The sequence below is a fragment of the Arachis ipaensis genome, chromosome B09, assembly GCF_000816755.2.
Source record: "Arachis ipaensis cultivar K30076 chromosome B09, Araip1.1, whole genome shotgun sequence".
NCBI lineage: Eukaryota > Viridiplantae > Streptophyta > Magnoliopsida > Fabales > Fabaceae > Arachis > Arachis ipaensis.
This window is the reverse complement of record NC_029793.2, coordinates 108070846-108083608: the sequence shown is the minus strand read 5'-3', so window position 1 is coordinate 108083608 and position 12763 is coordinate 108070846. Positions and strand designations below refer to the sequence as shown.

The 12763-nt window shown below is 37.1% G+C and overlaps 1 long non-coding RNA gene across 1 annotated transcript in view; it reads left to right on the top strand.

Moving 5' to 3' along the window:
- Positions 1968-12763, top strand: part of LOC110266404 — a 21984-nt gene continuing 11188 nt past the window's right edge. Inside the window, exon 1 of the long non-coding RNA XR_002353749.1 lies at positions 1968-2123. This is a non-coding gene — a long non-coding RNA (uncharacterized LOC110266404). The remainder of the gene's footprint in view (positions 2124-12763) is intronic.

Sequence of the window (12763 nt, the reverse complement as noted above, 5' to 3'; positions counted from 1 at the left end):
GGGCCCACTTGGTGTGTGCTGGGGCTGAGACTTTAAGCAATTCACGTGTAGAGGCCATTTGTGGAGTTGAACGCCAGTTTTTATGCCAGTTTGGGCGTTCAACTCCAGCTTTTGATCCTTTTCTGGCGCTGGACGCCAGAATTGGGTAGAGAGTTGGCGTTGAACGCCAGTTTACGTCGTCTATCCTTGTGCAAAGTATGGACTATTATATATTTCTGGAAAGCCCTGGATGTCTACTTTCCAACGCAATTGAAAGCATGCCATTTCGAGTTCTGTAGCTCCAGAAAATCCACTTTGAGTGCAGGGAGGTCAGAATCCAACAGCATCAGCAGTTCTTTTTCAGCCTGAATCAAATTTTTGCTCAGCTCCTTCAATTTCAGCCAGAAAAATACCTGAAATTACAGAAAAACACACAACTCATAGTAAAGTCCAGAAATATGAATTTTTCCTAAAAACTACTGGAAATAAACTAGAAACTAACTAAAACATACTCAAAACTATATGAAATTAACCCCAAAAAGCGTATAAAATATCCGCTCATCAACTACACCCAGCACTCGCGAGTTTGAAGCTCGTCACAGTCATTCAATCCCTGAATCCTACTCGGAATACCACAGACAAGGTTTAGACTTTCCGAATTCTCAAGAATGGCCGTCCATGGGTTCTAGCTTATACCACGAAGACACTAATAACTCGAACTCTGTCCCCTGTATTAAATATCCAAGAGATATCCATTCAATCTGAGGTAGAACGGAAGTGGTTGTCAGGCACGCGTTCATAAGTTGAGAATGATTATGACTGCCATGATCATCACATCCATCATATTGAAGTTCGAATGAATATCTTAGAAGCGGAATAAGTTGAATTGAATAGAAAAACAGTAGTACTTTGCATTAATCTTTGAGGAACAGCAGAGCTCCACACCTTAATCTATGGTGTGTAGAAACTCTATCGTTGAAAATACACAAGTGATAAATGTTCAGGCATGGCCGAATGGCCAGCCCTCACAAAAGTCTAAGATAGCATAAAACTAATCAAAGATCTGATCCGAAGATAGTAAAAAGTCCTATTTATACTAAACTAGTTACTAGGGTTTACAGAAACGAGTAAATGATGCAGAAATCCACTTCCGGGGCCCACTTGGTGTGTGCTTGGGCTGAGCATTGAGCTTTACACGTGTAGAGGTCTTTCTTGGAGTTGAACGCTAATTTGTAACCTGTTTCTGGCGTTTAACTCCACTTTGCAACTTGTTTCTGGCGTTTGACTCCAGAATGCAGCATGGAACTGGCGTTTAACGCCAGTTTACGTCATCTATCCTTAATCAAAGTATGGACTAATATATATTTCTGGAAAGCTCTGGATGTCTACTTTCTAAAGCAATTAAGATCGTATCATTTGGAGTTCTGTAGCTCCAGAAAATCCACTTTGAGTGCAGGGAGGTCAGAATCCAACAGCATCTGCAGTCCTTCTTCAACCTCTGAATCTGATTTTTGCTCATGTCCCTCAATTTCAGCCAGAAAATACCTGAAATCACAGAAAAATACACAAACTCATAGTAAAGTCCAGAAATGTAAATTTTAATTAAAAACTAATAAAAATATACTAAAAACTAACTAAATTATATTGAAAACTATGTAAAAACAATGCCAAAAAGCGTATAAATTATCCGCTCATCAGTAACTTATTTGTCAGGTTTCAGGTGCGCTTTAAAAATGTTGTCTAATGTATCTTAGGTCAAATGTCCAACACTTAGTAAATTTTTTTTCACTTTACAGCAAATAATAATATACAAATTAAACCCCATCAAAAAAAATAATATACAAATTAAACACATACAGCCAAATCAGATGAAACGAACGCGTAACCCTCACCCTTGTTAGCTACTTTTCCCTTCTTCTTCGCGCCCCTCATCGCCCTAAAACAGAGAAGACTCTGCACTCACCACTCCAGGAAGACTCCGCCATCACCACTCACGGCTTCACCACTCCAGGAAGACTCTGCACTCACTCATCTTCACCATTCACGACGCCGTCACTCGTCTTCACCATCCCGGCGCTTCTCTTCTCTATGCGCTCACATCAGGACGACACTGCTCTCTTCATTCGGTCACCATCGTCGAGAAGGTATGCATCCAACTTCATTTGGTTTCTGAAATTTGAGAGAGTAGAGTTCCAATTTTAGGGTTTCAATTTAGGGGTTTGGTACAATAATCTGTGAACTCATGAATTGATGAACTATGGCGTAGGAGAACTCATTCTTGTACGTTCGTTCACCACAAACCCTAGGTCTGTTCTTCTATTGTCTTAGCTTGCGATTTTTTCAGCTACATTTTGATTCAGTTCATACTTTTCTGTGATCAACTTTATTGTCCATTTCATTTTTGGATCATTTAACGGCTTGAAAAATGATTAAAACTTAAATTTGTATCCTTTTATTTATTTTACTTGCTGATTGGGGTTGCTGTTACTTTGAAAATTCATCTGACTTTGTTGTTTTTTTTTTCTTGATCAAATGAACTTATTCAGACATCTGGTGGCCAATTTTGTGTTTTTTTTATTATATGTTTTTTCTAATGGAATATTTGAATGTAGATGTTTTATGCTGAAGTAAATTAATGAGCTGAAGCAGTTAAAAAGCAGAGAGTGAAATAGAGTTTCTCTAAAAAATTTAATCATGCGAATTGTGTAGATTACATAATTGAATTCTGAATCTAACTTGCATCCATATCTACAATTACCATTTCTTGAATAATTTGGTGGATTGAGTTTAGAATTTTTTAACATGCATTGTTGACTTCCCAGGAAGTGATTAGATGCATCCAAGTTGGTTTCAAAACTTGTTGGTTTTTTCTAATTTGAATTCTTCTTTTTTTTCTTGCGAGATTCATGGTTTGGATTTAAATTTTGGGCTGTGGTCAGATTTAATTAGTATATATACTATACAAATTTAATTTTTTTTATTCCAACTGTTTGATCATTTGCTTGTTCCTGATTTGAGCTACAATAGTCAATAGGTTATTAAATTTAGAATGCTAAGTAATGCCATTCAAATAAGCTTAATGAATATCTCATATAGTTGTTTCTGAATTATGACTTCAACTCTTTAGAATATTTTATCATTTGAGAAATTATACTATGTTATAGTTGGTGTTCTGAAGAAAAAATCAGAGTATGGACTCTATTTGGTTTGTGCATTACTTCAAAACTTGTTGATTTTTCTACTTTAGATTCTTATTCTTTTTTCCTCGATTCATGCTTTGGATTTGAATTTGGGTTGTTATCAGATTGCTTGAGAATAGATACTATACAAATTAAAATTTTTTTAATCCAACTGTTTGATCATTTGCTTGTTCCAAATTTGAGCTACAATAGTCAATAGGTTATTGAATTTAGAATGCTAAGTAATGCCATTCAAATAAGCTTAATGAATATCTCATAAAGTAGTTTTACCTTCTTTAATTTCTCGTTTCTGGATGCCATTATTAATTACTTTTCACCTTCATTTGGGCCTTACACACACAATCCATGCCATTTGATCCAAGAGTCTTATATGTTTTGACTTGACTTGATTGTTTTCTTACCTTCTAGCAAACTCCTCCAATCTCCTATTCCAATGTCAGCCTTTAGGAATGTACAATACCTAAAATACTTACTTTGGTATACTTCAAAGAAAGTGAGTGCTACTTAATTTACAATCTCTAGTTCTATTTTTTAAAGAGGGTCATATTAAACACTTTTAAATCAAAGTTCAATTCACCTTAAACTTTTGGTGTGCTAATTATCTCTCAATTAACCCATTGCATTCTTTTTTTTCATTCTCTCTTGACCCCACAAAAACTATAGGACAATTCTATGAATTTTATCGATTAAAGTCTCGTAAAACTTAAAACAACTAAGAGTATAAACAGACACAATAGAGTTTAAATTGTTTTGTAGTTGAAGGTTATTTGACTATTAATTAGGGAGATAAAGCACTTTAGGGATGATGTTACAAGAGCAAACATGACTGAAGAGGTTATACTCCAAAAATGAAAAGATGCAATTCAATTTTTGTTAGAAAAAGTTGGTGCCATAGCAAATGATAATTAATTATAAAAATATTGTTAAATAGATTGAAGAAAAAATGACATTAGCTGGGAATTACTATTTTTGAGAAACAAAACAAAGAATAAAATCTATATTTTTCAACATATGAAAGTGGTATACAAGGAGGATAAATAGTTCCGACCATGGGAGTAGATTTCTTTAAATAAAGCTAGTAGGTGGAGAATTATGGAGTTCATGAATCAAATGATATATATATAAAGGATATAGATACTTAGTAATATAAGGTGTCTTTATGTAATATATGCATGTATGTGGTTGGTGAGTCATAAAATTGTTGTAGTTTGTAATGTTGGTGGGTAGGTGTTACTAAAAAAATGGAAAATATGTTGAATGTGTGATGAGCGGATAATTTATACACTTTTTGGCATTGTTTTTACATAGTTTTTAGTATGATTTAATTAGTTTTCAGTATATTTTTTATTAGTTTTTAAATAAAAATCACATTTCTGGACTTTACTATGAGTTTGTGTGTTTTTCTGTGATTTCAGGTATTTTCTGGCTGAAATTGAGGGACTTGAGTAAAAATCAGATTCAAAGGTTGAAGAAGGACTGTAGATGTTGTTGGATTCTGACCTCCCTACACTCAAAGTCAATTTTCTGGAGCTACAGAACTCCAAATGACGCGCTCTTAATTGCGTTAGAAAGTGGACATCCAGAGCTTTCCAGAAATATAATAGTTCATACTTTGCCCGAGTTTAGACGACGCAAACTGGCGTTCAACGCCAGCTCTCTGCCCTATTCTGGAGTCAAACGCCAGAAACAGGTTGCAAAGTGGAGTTAAACGCCAGAAACAGGTTATAAACTGGCGTTTAACTCCAAGAAAGACCTCTCCACGTGAAAGCTTCAATGCTCAACCCAAGCACACACCAAGTGGGCCCCGAAAGTGGATTTCTACATCATTTACTTATCTCTGTAACCCTAGTAACTAGTTTAGCATAAATAGGACTTTTTACTATTATATTTAGATCTTTTGGAACATCTTTGGACATTTAGTTCTAGATCATGGAGGCTGGCCTCTCGGCCATGCCTAGACCTTGTTCTTATGTATTCTCAACGGTACAGTTTCTACACACCATAGATTAAGGTGTGGAGCTTTGCTGTTCCTCGAGTGTTAATGCAAAGTACTATTATTTTTCTATTCAATTCAAGCTTATTCCTATTCTAAGATATTCATTCGCACCCAAGAACATGATGAATGTGATGATTATATGACGCTCATCACTATTCTCACTTATGAAAACGTGCCTGACAACCACTTTCGTTCTACATGAAGATGAGATAGAATGAGTATCTCTTAGATATCTAATACAGGGGACCGAGTCCGAGATATTAGAGTCTTCGTGGTATAAGTTAGAACCCATAGACGGCCATTGCTGAGATCCGGAAAGTCTAAACCTTGTCTGTGGTATTTTGAGTAGGATCCGGGAAGGGATGGCTGTGACGAGCTTCAAACTCGCGAGTGCTGGACGTAGTGACAGACGCAAAAGGATAGTAAATCCTATTCCAGTATGATCGAGAACAAACAGATGATTAGCCATGCAGTGACAGCGCATTGGACCATTTTCACAGAGAGGACGAGATGTAGCCATTGACAACGGTGATGCCCAACATACAGCTTGCCATGGAAAGGAGTAGGAATGATTGGATGAAGACAGCAGGAAAGCAGAGGTTCAAGAGGAACGAAAGCATCTCTATACGCTTATCTGAAATTCTCACCAATGAATTACATAAGTATCTCTATCCTAGTTTATATTTTAATTATGTTTTAATTATCAATTCTCTATAACCATTTGAATCCGCCTGACTGAGATTTACAAGGTGAACATAGCTTGCTTCAAGCCGACAATCTCCGTGGGATCGACCCTTACTCACGTAAGGTTTATTACTTGGACGACCCAGTGCCCTTGCTGGTTAGTTGTGCGAAGTTGTGACAAAGTGTGATTCACGTTTGAGAGCACCAAGTCTTTTGGCGCCATTGTTGATGATCGTAATTTCGTGCACCAATGTGCTAAGTTAGATTTAAGTCCATGTAATCTAAATTTTTTTATGGCATTATGAAAGAGAGGAAGATTGCCAGTTTAGAATTCAGAATAAATCCTCGTTGCAAGTATAGTTTCTAAACCGAACAATCAACCTTTCTTACAAACGTTTTGGTTGTCACAAGTAACAAACCCCTAAATAAATTGATAACCGAAGTATTTAAACCTCGGGTCGTCTTCTCAAGAAACTGCAGGGAGGTGTGTTCTTATTATTGGTTATGATTTTTGTAAATTGGGATTTTGAAGATAAAGAACAAGTAAATTAAATGTCAAATAAAATAAATAAATAACTGTAAAATAAACTTTTGGCAAGGTATGAGGATTTGGAAGTCCTATCCTAGTTATCCTTATCAATGGTGATGAGAATTGAGTTTTAATCCCACTTAGTTAACCTTTACTAAAGCAAAGGAAAGTCAAGTGACTAATTAGTTAGATCCTCGGGCCCTAGTTAATTCCTAAGAAAGGACTGGAGTTATTGAGGTTCAATTCAATTAGCAAAGACAACAATTATCAATCACATTTGAGTTTGATAACTCAAGAGTTACCAATTAATCAACCCAAGCCAAAAGGGAAAAAATAAACTTACTTGAATAAAAATGTCTTCATATTGGAAGCAACAGTACCATGAATAAAAGAAAGCAATCATAAACTGAAATACCTCAAATAACATTAATCAAGAGAATCATGTGTAACATGGAAGAATTCATAAATTAAATTATCAAAGTAATTAAAAAGGGAACATTGAACCTGATAAAGAGCTGGGGTATTAACTTGAAATAATAAATAGAAATCCTAATCCTAAAACCTAAGAGAGAGAGGAGAGAACCTCTCCCTCTAAAAACTACATCTAAACTATCAGAAGTGAATAATTGCCGATCTCTCTCAATGGATGCATTCCCCCATTTCATAACCTCTAATCTGGGCTTCCTGGACTTGGATTTGGGCCAAAAAGGGCTTCAGAAATCGCTGGAAGCATTTTCTGTAATTTCTGGTGCGTGGCCTCTATCACGCATCCACGTGGATCACGCGGTCGCGTCATCTGGAGTTTTCCTTATCACGTGTTCGCTTCGGTCACGCGTCCGCGTCACTGCCTTTTCGCACTGGTCATGCGGCCGCGTCGTTCATGCGTTCGCGTCGCTGCCAGTTTTCTCAAAAACTCTATTTTGTGCTTTCCTTCCATTTTTGTATGTTTCCTTTCCATCCTTTAAGTCATTCCTGCCTTAGGAGATCTAAAACTACTTAACACACAAATCACGGCATCGAATGGTAATAAAGGGTAATTAAAATAATTATTTTTAAAACATAGGAAACATGTATTTCACATATATCACATAATAAGGAAGGGAAAGTAAAACCATGCAATTTATATGAATAAGTGGGTGAAGGATTGAATAAATCTCTTGAATTGAGCACATTATATATCATAAAATATGGGTTTATCAACCTCCCCACACTTAAACAATAGCATGTCCTCATGCTAAATCCAAGATAAAGAGTAAGGTAAGGTTAAAGTGGTGGAATCTCATTGATAAACCACTATTTCATGGTTTATCTTGTGCTCAATTGAGTGGTTTTTATCAAGTCCTTACCCACTTACTCATACTATTTGCATGGTTTTACATTTGCCTTCCTAATTATGTGCTTTGATTGAAAACATGCTTCTTTGGCCCTTATATTTACTAATATTAATCCTCTCTTATTACCATTAGATGCCTTGATATGTGTGTTAAGTGATTTCAGAGATTACAGGGCAAGAATGGCTCAGAGAATGGAAAGGAAGCATGCAAAAGTGGAAGGAATACAAGAAGTTGAAGAAATTGCTAAGCTGTCCAGCCTGACCTCTTCACACTAAAACAGCCATAACTTGAGCTACTGAGGTCCAAACGATACGGTTTCAGTTGCGTTGGAAAGCTAACGTCCGGGGCTTCAATTTGATATATAATATGCCATAGTTGCTCTGATGCTAGACAACGCGAACGCGTCGTCCACGCGGATGCTTCGCAGTGGCGAAAATTAGCGTGTTTGAATTCGCAACCAGCGAATTCTGGGCTGTTTCCGACCCAGTTTGCCGCCCAGAAAACACAAATTAGAGGCTATAAAGTGGGAGAATGTATCCATTCATAAAAAGGCTTTCACATTCACAATTTTAGGATTTAGATGTAGTTTTTAGAGAGAGAGGTTCTCTCCTCTCTCTTAGGATTAGGATTTAGGATTTCTCTTAGTTTTAGGAGTGACTCTCACTCCCAGGTTCAATGTTCTTTTTATTTCTTTTCTCACTTTTGTTTATGACTCTTTATGATTGATTTTCTATTTTAATATATTTTGAGGTATTTCAGACTTATGATTGTTCTCTTTAATTTATGTTACTGTTGCTTGCCATCTGAAGGCATTTTTATTCCGGTAGATTTACTTTTCCCCTTTTGGCCTTGGATAAATAATTGGTGACTCTTGAGTTATCAAACTCGTTGTTGACTGAAAATTGGAATTCTTCAAGAATTAATTTAAGTTCCAATAACTCTAACTTTTCCCAAGGAAAGACTAGGATCTGAGGAATAAAAATTAATTCATCCACTTAACTTACCTTCATAGTTAGAGGTTAACAAAGTGGGAGAAAAATCCAATTCTCATCACAATTGATAAGGATAACCAGGATAGGACTTCCAGTTCTTATACCTTGCCAAGAGTTTATTTTACAGTTATTATTATTTTATTTTACTTGTCATTCAACATACTTTTTACCTTGATCCAAAACCCCCAATTTACAAGACTCATAACCAATAATAAGAACATACCTCCCTGCAATTCCTTAAGAAGACGACCCGAGGTTTGAATACTTCGGTTATCAATTTATTTAGGGGTTTGTTACTTGTGACAACCAAAACGTTTGTAAGAAAGGTTGATTGCTTGGTTTTGGTAACTATACTTACAACGAGTATTTATTATAACTTCTAAACCATCAATCTTCAGTTCTTCAAAATGGCGCCATTGCCGGGGAATTGCAAACGTGTGCCTTATTATTGGTTATTGTAAATATTTTCTTTTACCTGTTTATTTGTTTTTATTTTTGTTTTTATTTTTGATTTTTCGTAAATTAAGAGGTTATTGGTTTTTATTTAGTTATTAAAAAAAATTTTCAAAAAAAATTTGTTCTTGGTGTTCATCTTGATCTTCAAGTTGTTCTTCGCGTTCATCTTGACCTTCAAGTTGTTCTTAGTTGTTTTCTTCGTTTTGATCTAAAAATTTTCAGTTTGGTGTCATTTTATTGTTTTTCTCTTTCCTCATTAAATTCAAAAATTCAAAATTTAAAACTCAAATTTCAAATTTCAAATTTCAATTTTCAAAATTCAAATTAAAATTATTTTAAATTTAAATTTCAAAATTTCAAATTTCAAAATTTAAATTTTTTTCAAAAAAATCATATCTTTTTCAAAATCTTATCTTATCTTATTTAAAAAATCAAATTTCAATATTTAAATTTCAAATTTCAGATTTCAAAATTTAAATTTCAATAACCTTTTAATTTCAATTTTTTTATTTTCGTTTTTAAATTTTTATTTGCTATCATGAGTTCTCACCCCCATCGCTATGAGTCTGGTTACAATTATGTTGCAGAAAGAAGAAATTACAATGAGAACAGGCATCAAGGTTGGAACAATCAAAGATGGGAGGAGCCACAAGGATTTGATCAACTCTCTTGGCGACAACCACCTCCAATGGACTATCAACAACCACCACCATATGCCTATGAACCCTTTCCTCAACATGACTTCAAACCACCACACTCACAAGCCCCTTTCCACCATTCACCTCCATATGACCCTAACCCGTATCCACCACACCAACCACTTTATGAGCCAAATGAACCATACATAGAACCACCCCCATTCCAACACAATTACTCTCATGAACCATCCTATCCACCCCCAAACCTCCATGGAGAAAGCACTTGCCGATCTAAACTCTACTATACAAGCTCTCTTCGTCCAAATCGGACCACCAAATACCTTCAACAATCAACCCTCAAGCTCTAGTACACTTCCTTGTCAACCACAGAATGATCTCTCTATCCCATCACCACCATCCATGGAAGAGCACCCACATCCATCAATCCAAGAGCAACATGATCTCAATGATGCTATTGACATGGAACAAGAGAGAAGGGATCATCTTCGCGAATTCATACTTCATAAGGAGCTAGAGGAGGCCCTAAAGGTGAAGGTAGTAAAAACCCTTGAAGTCGAAGGAGTGGTTGAAGAATTAGTGAAGGAAGAATCAAGGGATCATCTCAAGGAAGCAGCGGATCGATTTCATGCAACTCTATATCAACTAAATCAAGCGATAAGTCAATTAGGTTCCCGACGCTCGGACACTCAAAGTGCTCCCATGGCTTCATGTGGGCAATCTAATAAAGAACGTAGCATGAAGGAGATATTAGAAACTCCAGTGGACAGTATGGAGCATGACTTTGTACTGGAACAAGTGGAGGAAGCTGTAATTATCGAAGAAGAAGAAGTGGTTGCAGACTTAGGAGATGCTGAACCTCCATGGGAAAGTCAGGTTATAGAACCTCCTTCCAAATCGATTGAAATTGATGCTGAGGAGGGTGTACAACCTCCAAGGCATATCATGATTAAGAACTTGGAAGAGGTCGATCAAGAGATGGAGATTAAAGAAGAAGAAGCACAGCCTCCCATGCCCTCGGTAAGCAATGAAGAAGAGATTGAATTGGAAGAAAGCTACCAAGAGGAAGAGGTTGAAATTGAAGAAGCTTGCAAAGAGGTGGAAGTTGTCAAAGAGCACAAGGGAGTGGAGCTTGGAATCACCTTGCCAAAGTTATTGGAGACCCCTCCCCCTAAGTTGCCATCAACCTTCACAACATTCAAGTGGGTAAAATTCATATCCCTTAGCTTTCTAATTCCACTTGAATATGGGCTACTGGAGACGGATGATCAACTTAGAGCTCTTTGTGGTATTAAGAGTAAGAGCACGATGGTTAGTGGTTGGAGTTGTCAAGCAAGGTTCAACATGGTTGCATACTCAAAAGTTTAAATGCAAGGGTTGGTGTAAAGCTCAACTGAATGGGTCTAGGAAGTTGTTTGGACGCTTCAGTGAGAATTCTAAGGCTAAACCACCCGGATGGAATCATGATGATCAACAAGAAGACGGGTGCAAAAGCAAGGTTTGGGATCCTGGAATCTGTTATGACATCCAACACCCCGGGAGCCTAAGAATCTGTTTGAAGCTGCTCAAAGGCTTTACATGCCTTGTTTGGGATCCCGGAGGCCATTGGAATCAAAAACATTGGTGGAGATTCCTGGATGAGTTCAAGCACAAGCCACCATAACAAAGGACTCCCCAAATGTCCAACTTAAGGACTTTAACTAAAAGTGCTAGGTGGGAGACAACCCACCATGCTATGATCGTTCCTTTTTCATTTTTTTAGTTTTATTTGTTCTCGAGTTTTATTTTATTTTATTATATTATTGAACCTGGAGTTTTGCATCACATTCATATTAACACTGCATTCTGCATTTTTTTCAGATTGAAAAAATAAAAAAGTACGCACGCGACGCGGCAGCGTCGCTGACGCGTCCGCGTCACCAGTGCAATGGGAAGAAAAGAAAATGAACAGAAAGTTACGCAGGAGCAGGGCTGGAGGCGTGCCAATGGCACAAATCACCCCACGCGACCGCGTCATATGGGAATAATGGCCTCCCACGCGACCGCGTGCCCCACGCGGCCGCGTGACCAAGATTTCGACATAATAATGGTGCACAGCCGAAAGTTGTGCTAGAGTGGTGCTGGACTGGCGCTGGACGCGCAGTCCATCTCACGCGACCGCGTGCCCCACGCGGCCGCGTCACATCCTACTAAGTGGCCACTCGGCATGCGATCGCGTCACCCAATATTTGGCAATTAATGATTTTTGAACAGAGAGTTGTGCGAGAGCGAGGCTGCCCTCGCACCAATAGCATAAAACGGGTCACGCGACCGCGTGACTGACGCGACCGCGTCAATCAGTTTAAGCGCAAGCCGCGCGACCGCGTGCCCCACGCGACCGCGTCGCTTGCGCTGCACAGCTTATCCTAATTTGCCAAATATCTTATATTTTCTCCCCCAATCCTAATTTTTCTTCCCTCCTTTCTTACTTACTTCTTCTTCCCTTCTTTCCCTTCTCATTCTTCTTATCATTTATTTTATTTTACTTATTTTATTTGCATATTTCATTCATTGCATTTTAATTTTGTGCATATGTTTATTTTTGTTTTCTAAATTTATTATTTTACCATTGGTGTTCAAATGTTCTTATTCAACTGTTACATCTTTTCTGGTATTTTCTTGGTGCTTAATGACTTGTTTAATTCTGATTGAGTAATATTATTTAAATTAATGCCAATCTTTTATATCTGTATTACTTTTGCATTGACATGAATTTATATTATCTCTCCTTCCCCACTCTCTTCCCCATTGTTGTACATTTTGTACCACTGGCATGCCATGGCTTCTATTGTTTTCTCACTTGCTTGTTGTAGCTACCATGTAATTGAGACCCTTATTATTTGGCATTAACCCACCCATACTGTATTTATTTTCCTATCTTTATTTCTGGGTTACTCT